Raw genomic sequence first — 11,843 nt, 5'->3', positions numbered from 1 at the left:
TGCCACAAACTGTGCGCCTCAGCCTTTGGACTCCAAAGCCACATGAGGGTACACCGTAGATGAAACTGCACAAAGACAATAGTCATTCTCGATCACCGAGAGACTACCACTACTACTATTGTACACAGTAACAGTAATAGTATATAATAAATTGTGAATAAATTAGCTATTCTCAATAATAATCTAAGAAAATTCTGAAGGACTTATGATGCAAAATGCCATCCATCTCCAGAGAAAGACCTTATGGTCTTCAATATGCATATTGAAGCTACTTTTTTATACTTTATTTTCCTTGGATTTTTTTTCTCTGTTTTCTTTCCCAATATGACTAATATGGAAATATGTTGTATATAACCAAACATGTATAATCTATATCAAATTGCTTGTTTTCTCAATGAAAATGAAGGAAAGGAAGGGTAGGAGAAAATTTGGAACTCAAAATAGTTTTTAAAGTTTAAAATTCTTTTTACATATAATTGGTGAAAATAAAATATTTTTTAAAAAAATAAGTTACAATTTGCCTCCCACTCTCTTTGTAAATTGCCCTAAAATAGGAGAAACAGCTTGAAAATTCTGTAGCTTAAAAAAATTTGACAAGTTTCCAAAATCTTTCTCCAAATTTTACTTTTCATAAAGCACTAATAGGTTCCAGCTGAGGTATAAAGCATGGTAGAATTAATAATTTAAGACCAGTATATATTAACAGGATAGAAACATTATGTAAGCTAAACATTATTGAAAAGTATTTTTTTAATATTCTGTTTTATCAGGCCCAATTTTTAAATTTCATTATTTTAAAAACATATGTGCTGGTAGAACAGCATTTTTAAAAATGACTTTAACAGTCATCTTAGTCATCTTATAAGCCCTTAACAATGTTTTGTAATGGAAATGCTGACACAATCCTAATTTGCTCAGTACTTCCAGGTGATACTCAAATTCAATCTGTGTTGAATTAATAGAAATCCCATTTTTGATAGCTTTGAGGAAATATGCATGGCCTTAGTATTTGAGTACAAGATTAATTACAGAACTAATTAAAATCAAAGTCTCAATGTCAGCCTTAATCAATTTTCATAGATGATGTTAGCAATACTTCCACTGGACTGGCAGACCTTAGGGATGAACTGAAGGAATCCTGAGAGATCAGTGATGGATATTCAGGACCTAAGGAAATGACTGCCTTTCAGCTCTACTATTTATTCCAGGAAAGAAAAATATAAAGCATGATGGCCAAAAGTTGATTTTGTACTCTGACATTTTTGGTTTTGGTTTTTCTGTTTTTTCCTTCTCATCTATTCCTCTGTTTTGAGTTATTCCTATTCTCATTCTATTAACTCTCACTGGCACTTTGTCTCTCATCATCATCCTTTTCTTTTGTCTCCATAATCACCCTACCTAGCTACCTCTTTTGTTTCCCTGGGAGTTTATTTCCCAAGTCCCCCAAACTCAATTTACTATTTTCCTCCATGTAAGTGTCTCTTTTCCTATTTTGCCATTGGTACCTTCCCCCACTCCTCCTCAAGCATTCTCCATCTCTTGACTCAAAAAACAGAATAAAGAATGGCCTTCGTTCTGTTTACCATGATTATAAGCCCGAGGGAGATGCACCTCACAAGTCAGAGACCTATTTCATTTTAAACCTTTCTCTCATGGACTAATAGATAACAAAGAGGAGATCAATCTCCACAAAATGGGAGAGAGACAAAGACATGAGACGGATAGACAAGAGAGAGAGAGAGAGAGAGAGAGAGAGAGAGAGAGAGAGAGAGATCCACATTTTCAGATTACATGCATCCTTGTGCTTCATGTGGTTTTTGTTAACCCACAACGAACCAGAGATAGGACATTTTCTGGAAAGAAAAAACACTATATCCTAGGTCTGTCACAAGACTAGAATGCCATAATTCAAATGAAAGCATATGCACACACTACTATGAATCCAGTTGACTGCACAATTGCCTCTCATAAAAGTTTTATTAATTTAAAAAATTCTGGGAACTTCTTCCTGGATGGAACTATGACTAATTTTAAAAGGTCAAACACTCTTTGGAATTACACGCATGCCCCTGCCAGATGTGGAATTTGCTTTTGATACTGTATAAACCCACTGGCAATATTTAATTTTGCTAATCTCTCAAAGTGTTGAGCATTTTAGACTTGCATATGGAATAAATACTAAATGAGTATCTTTTATTTCCTACCTCCTACTTAATTTTTTGATAAAGCCCACTTGGTGATTTGGGGCAGAATGAGACATGAGTTAGGATCAAATTTTATTTTCTCATTGCCTTTGGAGGGGAAGTGATAATATCTATTATTCTAATTCATGTAATGAAGATCAATATAAAGAGAAGATATTTGAGGGAGTAATTTCTATTAAAAATGATTAAAAATATAAAGCAGAGTATCTTATATTGTCAAACCTTAATCATTATACAATGATTTATAAAAAAAAAAACTTTGTACATATGTTCCAAGTTTCTTCTTCAAAATAGTATGAGGCAACCACTCTTAGATCCTCCTTTAGAGTCCTAGAACCATTTATCCTAACATATATTTGCTTCCAACACCCACAAAGACACCAGTGTACTAAGTATTAGTATTTGAGTATATTTTGTTTTTAAAAAGTGAATATTTATCTAGAAAATATAGAAAAAATTTTACAAACCTTCCTCTCCTGGGGGATATTACCTATACCCTATGCCCCTTTATCTATCTTGTATGCCTCTAGTAAAAAGAGAAGTTACAAACCTTTCCCTACTCACTTTCCCTATACCAGCTTTAACTCTGGGAAGCATAGGATCAAACTTAGAGAAGTCTCTACAAAACATTTACCGCCACCAAATGTAGCAGACCCAATGATAAGTCCATATATTCGCTAACAATGGACTTGACCAAGCAAATAGCTCCCTAGGGCGTCAGCAGCCACCTGACCAATGCTTGTCCTCTGGGAAATTCCGTCTTGAAGTTCCCAAACTTCTAATGCTTTCTACTCTGATTTTTCAAAACTCAGAAAACTATAGCAACCTCTAGGAAGATTAGACAGCACAGAAGCAACACCATGACTATACACTCAAAGGCCACATGGAAGTGGCCCCAAGAGTGGAGGGGGAGAGGGCAGGTAGGGAGAAAGTAAATCTTCCTTCTCTGGCCTAGAAGGCAATATTCTGGGGAATCTAAATCTCCCCCACTACACAAGAGAGTAGGGTTCAGGAGTATCATTTGTGAACAGAAAACAATAGCTCTTTTTATCTTATACTATGGAAGAAAAAGCAGTTGTATCATAATTTCAGGGGTGTTGAGAAGCCCCTTCCCTATCCTGGTCAAAAAAGAAAAATCTCTCACTACCCTATTACTAATGCCTAAAATTGCTCCACTTGCATTTTACATGTGTATTAAGCACCTCCTGATTGTTTATTTTTTTTGTTTTCTATTTATTTTTTGTTGTTGTTGTCTTCTCCATTAGCTCTATAATGGCATGACTGTCATGTGCCTTTGTAATATCAGGGTTTAGCTCAGTGCCTGGAACATAGCAGGGATTTTAATAAAAACTTGTTGACCTCAATTTCCTCATCTGTAAAATGAACTGGAGAAGAAAATGTCAAGAGGTAGGCAGATAAATGTTTAGCAATCAGCTCTTCTCTCCTCACCAAAAATGTATGCAGAACCCACTTTTAAGTTTAGTGTGAATTATTAACATTTTCTCCATCACTTTCTTAACTTAGAGAGTCAACAAAACAAATCAAACTCCATTTGGGGGCATTTGTCCATTTCTGAGGTATAAATGCTTAAGTTAAAAATTTAACGATTGGTTTTTAGAAAGCTCTCTGGCTTCAGCATATCCCTGCTACTAAATGGGTTTCTAAAAATCCTTTAAAGTACTCCCCATTTTGCTTTTTTTATTAAATATAATATTTAAATAGCATTATTGATACATGCCAATGACTTACCCATCTACAAAATAATCCTTTCATATAACAAGGAAAAGCTCTTGAACGAACACTCAAATGGATCTGTTAATGAATAAAATTTTCTGGAGATAATATCCTAATTTTATAATTATTATTTATTAAATAACAAAAAGTGGACCAGAGAAAGAAAGAGAAAAGCCCAAGCTGTCAGTTAGCTCTTTTAGCCACCTCCTCTAAGTGAACACCAAGCAGAGCTCACACCCTCCTAAGTCTGTAACTACAGGAAAAGAGTATGACTCCCTTTCCTCTCCTTCAATTTATGCTCTTGGTGATGTTCTTTTCCAGAGCCCCTCTGACTGGAGGATTCAGACCTTAGTCAGGACAAGAGGCAGGTCTTCCTCATGCCAGAAGTAGACACAAGGGTTGTTTACAGATAACAAAAGAACTTGTCTCCACTTTGCTTCAGCAAGGGGTAAGGAGCCAATTGCTTCAGTCTTAAGATGAAACACATTTTTTTTTTGGCTTTCAAATCAATAGATTGTTGCAGGGGGGTACATTAAAAAGGAGGACTAGATTAATATTAGCTTTCCACAGATATGGGATCTCATTGATTTGGAAATTTCCTTCACAGATCAAGATTGTGACCTATCTATGCCTGCCCATCAAATGGAACACATCCACAGTTTCCCTTAAATTTTCTACAAAATAGTTACCTCAACTTGCTAGAGGCTTGATTACCTTTCTCCTGAGATTGCAAGAGAACCAGTGGAATACACTGTCTCTCTGATTGTCACCCATCCCTCATCTTGTCACATGATCAGTTTTTTTTTCTTTTCTATCATGCATTTCTTTGATGTCTTCCTGTTCTTCAAAGTTCCTCTTTTACCATGATCACCAGGCTGCTCACAGCCACCATGTTCCACCCTCTTTAGAATATTCCTTTTGAATCCTTCAGAGACTCCTATAGTCTAAAACCTATATATAAAACTCCTATAGTCAAACAGCAACACTGGTAGAATACTGGGTTTAAGAAGATGGGCTTTTGGTGTCCAATGGAAGCTTGGGGCCATGACAGAAGTATTGCAATTTCCTGAAGGCAATCCAGTAACTCACTTCTTCTGTTCAATTATGGGTGAAACTCCTTGTCAAGATTCCGTGAAAGATAGAACACAGCAATAACCCTGTTTAAAGACCATCTGATTAGAAGCATCAGGAGAGACAGCTGTAAATTTGACAATGGTTTTCAGCATTGTAATGGAGGCAATCCAGTGCAAAGTCTATGTTGGTTTTTTTAAGCATTTATTATGTGCCCACTATGTGTCAGGAACTAGTCTAAGTGCTTTATGAATGTTTTTTCATTTGATCCTCACAAAAACCCTCGGAAGTAAGTGCTATTTTTGTTATCCCTATGTAAAGATAAAAAACTGAGGCAGAAAGAGGTCAAATGATTTGTCCAAGATCACATGGTATCTATGACAGGATTTGGATTCAGGTCTTTCTGATTTCAAATCCAGGGCCCTATCCACTCTTCCCTGTAGGGGTTCTCTGAATGCTCCTCTTTGTTGATGATGCTAAAATGCCCAAGAACATTTTAGAAAGAGATCTGTAATCACTAACAGGAAAGATCATGTGGATGGCAGATGTTTGTTGCCCAGATGATTTGGATGGGAGGAAGATGGATTGAGAATACTGATTTTAGAGGCTACTATAATAGTAGAGGGGAGAAATAATAAGGGCTGACTTAACATGGTAGAAATGAAAATAGAATTTAAGGAATCTATATGAAAAGCATTATGAGTGAAGAACTAAAAGAACTGCTGTTTCGTTGAATGTGCATGAGCTATAAAGGAAGAGTCATAGATGATTCCAGAATATTTAGTCTAGGAAGCTGGGAGAATGTTGCTCTTATTCAAAATATATTATGTATGGTTGGTGAATTATCCAGATCTCTTGCTTTCTCCCATTTTCCTTTTTTTCTTATTTTTTTCCACTGATTTTTAGACAGCAGACCATGTAGGTAAAATACAAATTATCAATTTTACCACATATTCGATGTTTTTGTAATAGACTAAAAAAGAAATTAGGGAAATAAGAAAGAAAGTTGTTTGGGAATGGTATATGAGGAAGATGACAAGTTTCATTTTTGACATTGTGATGTTGGATAACTGGAAATGTGAAAGAATGGTCTAGATATAATTTTTCATTACTAGGTTTGACCTATTTCTGAGGCAGATTTAAAAGGGTCTGAGATTGAGGCAACTAGGTAGCACAGTAGATAGAGAGCCAGGCCTAGAGTTAGAAGACTCTGGATTCATATCTGGCCTGACACTGCCTAGTTGTGTGACCTCAGGCAAGTCACTTCTAGACCTTGTGTTCTTCTGCCTTAGAAGTGATGCTTAGTATTGATTCTAAGATAGAAGGTGGTTTTAAAAATAATAATAAAATAAAAGAAGCTGAGATTATAGTGATTCTGCTCTTGGAAATATAGTTATCAAAAAAACTCTACAACTATGAACTATCAGTCAATATGTGCCAGAGACCACTGGAGAAGCGAGGTGGTACAGTGGGTAGACTGCCAGGCCTGGAGTCAAGAAGACTTATCTTGCTAAATTCAAATCTGGCCTCACCTACTTACTGGGTGACTTTGGGCAAGTCATTTAACCCTGTTAGCCTCAGTTTTCTCATCTATAAAATGAGCTAGAGGAGAAAATAGCAAACCACTTCTCCTCTTTGCCCTAAAACCCCAAATGAGGTCTCAAAAAAATTGTACAGAACTGAAATAACAACATGTGCCAGACACTCTGCTAAGCATTATAGACACCAAAAAAAAAGGAAAAGATAGTTCTTTCCCTCAAGGAGCTCACTATCTAATGAATTGGGAGTTTGAAGTTCCAGCCTTGGTCTAAGAAAAGTCACCTTCTCCTGTGTAGCTTCCAGAGTTGTCCTGTACCCTCATGCCACTAAGAAAGAAACATAAGGAAGTGAAAATTCATGGTCAAATACAGGTGTTTATGAGAAATCAGATTAGAGTCATCAGATGAATTCTTTAACAGCATAAAAAGCTGATATATTTGGAAGTAGGTTGCACCGTTGAGTTTTCCAAATTTGCTATATATAATTTCAATATACTATATATTCAAAATTTGATGTATATAATTTCAACTGAATTGAAAAAGATCATATTACATCTCAATCCTAAAGAAGGGAAATTCCAAAGAATGTTTGAATTACTGAATAATTGTGCTCATTTCACATGCTAGCAAGGTTGTGCTTAAGGCTTTGCAAGCAAGGCTTCAGCAATATATGAACTGAGAATTATCAGAAATGCAGGCTGGTTTTTGAAGAGGAAGAAGAACTAGAGACCAAATTGCCATCATTCATGGATTATGAAGAAAGCAAGGAAATTCCAGAAAAACATCTGCTTCTACTTCATTGACTACACTAAAGCCTTTGACAGGGTGGAATACAACAAAATGTGGCAAGTCCTTAAAGAGATGGAAGTACTATATCATCTTATATGGCTCCTTAGGAACTGCATATGGGCCAAGAAGCAACAGTTAAAACCAAATATGGAACAACTGATGAGTTTAAGATAGCAAGGCTGTATATTGTCACTTTATTTATTTAACTCATACACAAAGTATATCATGAGAAATGCCAAGTTGGAAAAATTAAAAGTCAAAATGAAGGTTGCCAAGAAAAATAACAATAATCTCAGATAGACAGACAATACCACTTTGATGCCAGAAAGTGAAGAATTAAGAAGCCTTTTGATGAGGATGAAAGAGAAAAAAATAAAAGCTAGCTTGAAGCTTAACATTAAAAAAATTAGATATCGGAAACTGGTCTTATCACTTCCTGGCAAATAAAAGGAAAAAAATGGAAGCAGTGTAAGATTTTAAATTCTTGGTATCAAAGATCACAGCAGACAGTGACTGCAGACATGATATTATAAGATATTTGCTCCTTAGAAGGTAAGATAGCCAATCTGGACAGTCTACTAAAAAGCAGATCATTACTTTCCTGGCAAAGGTTTATATAGTCAAAGCTATGTTTTTTCCAATGGTAATGTATGACTGTAAGAGAAATGATGCTTTTTAATTGTGGTCTAGAGAAGACTTCTGAGATTCCCTCAGACAGCAAGGAGATTGAATCAGTCAATACTTAAATAAATTAATTTAAAATATTTGCTTGAAAGTCACATGCTGAAGCTGAAACATATAAGTATTTGGCCATATAGTGAGAAGACAATTCATTGGAAAAGATATTGATGCTGGGGAGAATTAAAGGCAAAAGGAAAAGGAATAGCAGAGGATGAGATGGATAGTGTCATGAAGACAATAAAAGAAAGAATGAAGGATAGAAGGGACTGACATGCTGCAGTCCTTTGGGTCACTGAATGACTAAGCAACAACACAAAGATGTTGGTAGAACAATAGGATAAGATGAAATTGCCAATGTAGAAAATAAAAGAGAAAAAATAATAATAAAGGAAGACCAATGACAGAGACTTGGAGAATAGCTACAATTCAGTGACAAGAGAAAAGAGGAAAGAGGCAGAAAAGTAGCAACCCTAAAGTAGAAATAGGATATTGCAAAGTAAATTAAGCCAAGGGAAGAGTTTCAAATAAGGAGAGGGTAGTCATCAGCATTAAATACCTCAAGGAGGCTGATGAGGAAATTGAGAAAAATGCTGTGAAAATATCTTTGTATTTAGTCAAATCAAGTTAAGTCAACAAGTATTTATAAAGTGCTTATGATATGCCAGGCAGCATGCTAAGCACTGGGAATACAAATATAAGTAAAAGAACACCCTTGCCCTCGTGGAGTTTACAATTTAATGGGAGAAAACAACATATCAAAGAGGAAGGGGACAAAAGTACCTAGTCAGAAGGCATGGTACAGGAAGTCTGAGTGTAGCATTGAGAAGAATGAGACACTGATGGCCTGGGTACCCACCTTCAATGGAGATTCTGAGAGGAGCCCTCCAATCAGGGAAAGAGATCCCCTAGGATAGTAGAGACCTGAACATAATTTTAGGAGAAGGGGGAAGAGCCAATGTATAAATTCTATTAGATATTGATATTTTTGAAAAGATTAATTTTCTCTCCTTTGGTAGATGGCACTAAAATCTTTCTTTTCAGGTTTGTTTCAGAAAACCCATTTCTTTTGGGCTCTTTCTATTTATTTAATCAGGGTTATAGCAAAGCACTGGGTCTGTAAATAGAGGACCTAAGTTCACATTCTGTTTCTCATGTTTACTACTTATATGACCTTGGGAAAGACAGTAAGCATCAGTGGACCTTGGTTCCTCAACTGCAAAATGAGAGGGGATGAACTAAATGTCCTCTGAGATTCCTTCTAGCCCAAAATCTATGATCCTATGAACCCAACTTGGATCAATCTTGATATTATATTGTCAAGATGGGTTATTTACTATATTTCTAGGTGAGAAGATACCAATTTCATGTGTGATGGCTTCTTTAAGTTATGGCATCAAATGTGACTATCCTGCCCTGGTTTGTTGTTATTGTTGTTGTTCAGTTGTGTCTGATACTTTGAGACCCTATTTAGGATTCTCTTATCAAGGATACTGGAATAATTTGTCATTTCCTTCTCCAGTTCATTTTACAGATGAGGAAGCGGAGACCAACAAGATTAAGTAACTTTCTTGCCCAGGGTCGAATAGCTCATAAGTGTCTGAGGACAAATTTCAACTCAGGAAGATCAGTCTTCCTGACTGGTACTCTATCCATTACAGCACCTAGGTACCTTATCTAAAAACTTATCTAAAAACTTTGGCCAAATGGTTCATTGTTTGACAATTAGAATCCCTTATATCCCTTTGCAATTGTTTTGTCTGGCTTCTTTGTGGTCTTAACATCTAGTATTTCTTCTGGTATTCCTGTTTCCCTTGTTTGGATTGACTTCTTGTCCACCTAGATCTCCTTCCCTCAGTATTCCTTGGTTTGTTTGATTTTTGCATTTGTCTGAAACTTTGGATGACATTTCTGGCTTCTGTTCCATTTCCTTCCTCACACCCCTTTGATCTTTAATTTCTGGCATAAAATCCAGTAGCTTCCCAGAGGAAGTCATTGTAAATCACATATTCTACTAGCAACCTCTACCTCTATCTCAGCCACTGGCTATAAATCTTTCATCTTTCTCTGAACACTGATAGGCCTCTAGAATAAAAATTCAACCCTCATTGATATTACTGGTATTTTCAACATCCTTATGAATATTAGGTATTGTCTTATTAGTTTAGTGTGTTATCATGGCCCAATTATTCATTTCAAATGAGGCACCAGTGATGGAGAGTTTGGATAAAGAGCAACACAGTCATACCAGGATAACACCTTTTAAAAAACTTGAATACCACTAACCAGAGAATGTTAGTCAACTGCTAGTTATGCCAGGCACCATACTAAGATATTAACTGTGGGATCTTGGTGAAGTCACCTAACCTTTTTTGCCCCAATTCCTCATCTGTAAAATGAGTTAGAGAAGAACTGGCAAACCACTCTAGTGTCTTTACCAAGAAAATCCCAAACAAGATCATAAAGAACCAGATGCAACTGAAAAATAACTGAACAATATACTAAGTCATGAAGATATAAAGAAAGGCAAAAGACAGTCTCTGTTCTCGATGAAGTCATCCTATGGGTAGACAACATGCAAACAACTAGATACAAACAAGCTACATAAAGGATTAATTAGAGATAGTAAAGAAATAGAAGTCTCTAGCATTAGGGGAGATTGGGAAAGACTTTTTGTAGAAGGTTGAACTTTAACTGAGACTTGAAGGAAGATGGGAAGCTAAGAAGAAGAAATGAGGAAGGAAAGAGTTCCAGGCATGGGGGAAAGGGGGGGATAAAGAACAGATGCTAACAGTGAATGGTCTCCGTATGCAGCCCCCTGAGTCTAGGGTGGCACGCAATAGGCAGCTTTGAAATAGTGCAATGGCCCAGAACCCCTCAGGGTTAAAATTTATATAGACAAAGAGCCAGCTGTGATCTATAGGGAAAGAGAATAACATAGTCAGAACCAGTGAAATGAGAATATTTTCTAAATTTCCTAATACTGAATTGGGGGAAAGGAACAGGGATGAAAGGAACTTAATGCTAACTATACTATTCAGAAAGAAGCTAGGGATAAGGGAGTGGGGAGGTAGGGAATATAACTCCAAATCCCTGCATTTATTAGTTTTAGCACACTTGAATGCAAGGGGCCCTGGAGTCATACCAATCAAACTGGTTTGTACCATTTCATAGATATAACAGAGAAGATGTTTTCTGGCAAAGGGTATTGACCATTCTTTCAGAGGAGATCCAGCAGAGACAAAATCAAAGAAAGATTTCCTATAGGTTGCCATGTCCTTTAAAGATTGTCATTTTTGGATGATCATTACAACTCTTTGAGGATGGTGCTATTATTATTATCCCCATTTTATAGATGAGGAAATTGAGACTAAGAAGGGATAAGTAAATTGCCCAGAGTCACAGAGTTAATAAGTACCCCAGCTCTTCCTAAGTCCAAGTCTAGTAAGTACTCTACTATTCCAAGCTACCACCACAGTTGTGTACATAATCTCTGATTATCTGTATCATTGTAGAGCCTCCAATGTAAAATCCATAATCACCAAATAAATTTGGACAAAGTCCTCTACTATTAACATGAATTACACAATTGGCATACACAGATTTTATTTTTTTAAATAAAAATATAAGTCTCATTCTGCTCCTTAAGCTAACACCCTTCTGCCCTCCCCAAAAAGATAGGTAATATGATAGAGGTTCTACACACATAATACATATTTCCCTGTTCATCATGTGAAATAAGAAACATTGCTTACACTAGAGAAAAATGTATGGAAGAAATGAAATGAAGAATGATATATTTCAATCTGAATTTGGATTCTGTCTATTC

Source organism: Monodelphis domestica, chromosome 3, assembly GCF_027887165.1.
Source record: "Monodelphis domestica isolate mMonDom1 chromosome 3, mMonDom1.pri, whole genome shotgun sequence".
In the NCBI taxonomy this organism is placed as follows: Eukaryota; Metazoa; Chordata; class Mammalia; order Didelphimorphia; family Didelphidae; genus Monodelphis; species Monodelphis domestica.
Note: the sequence above shows the minus strand (reverse complement) of the source record.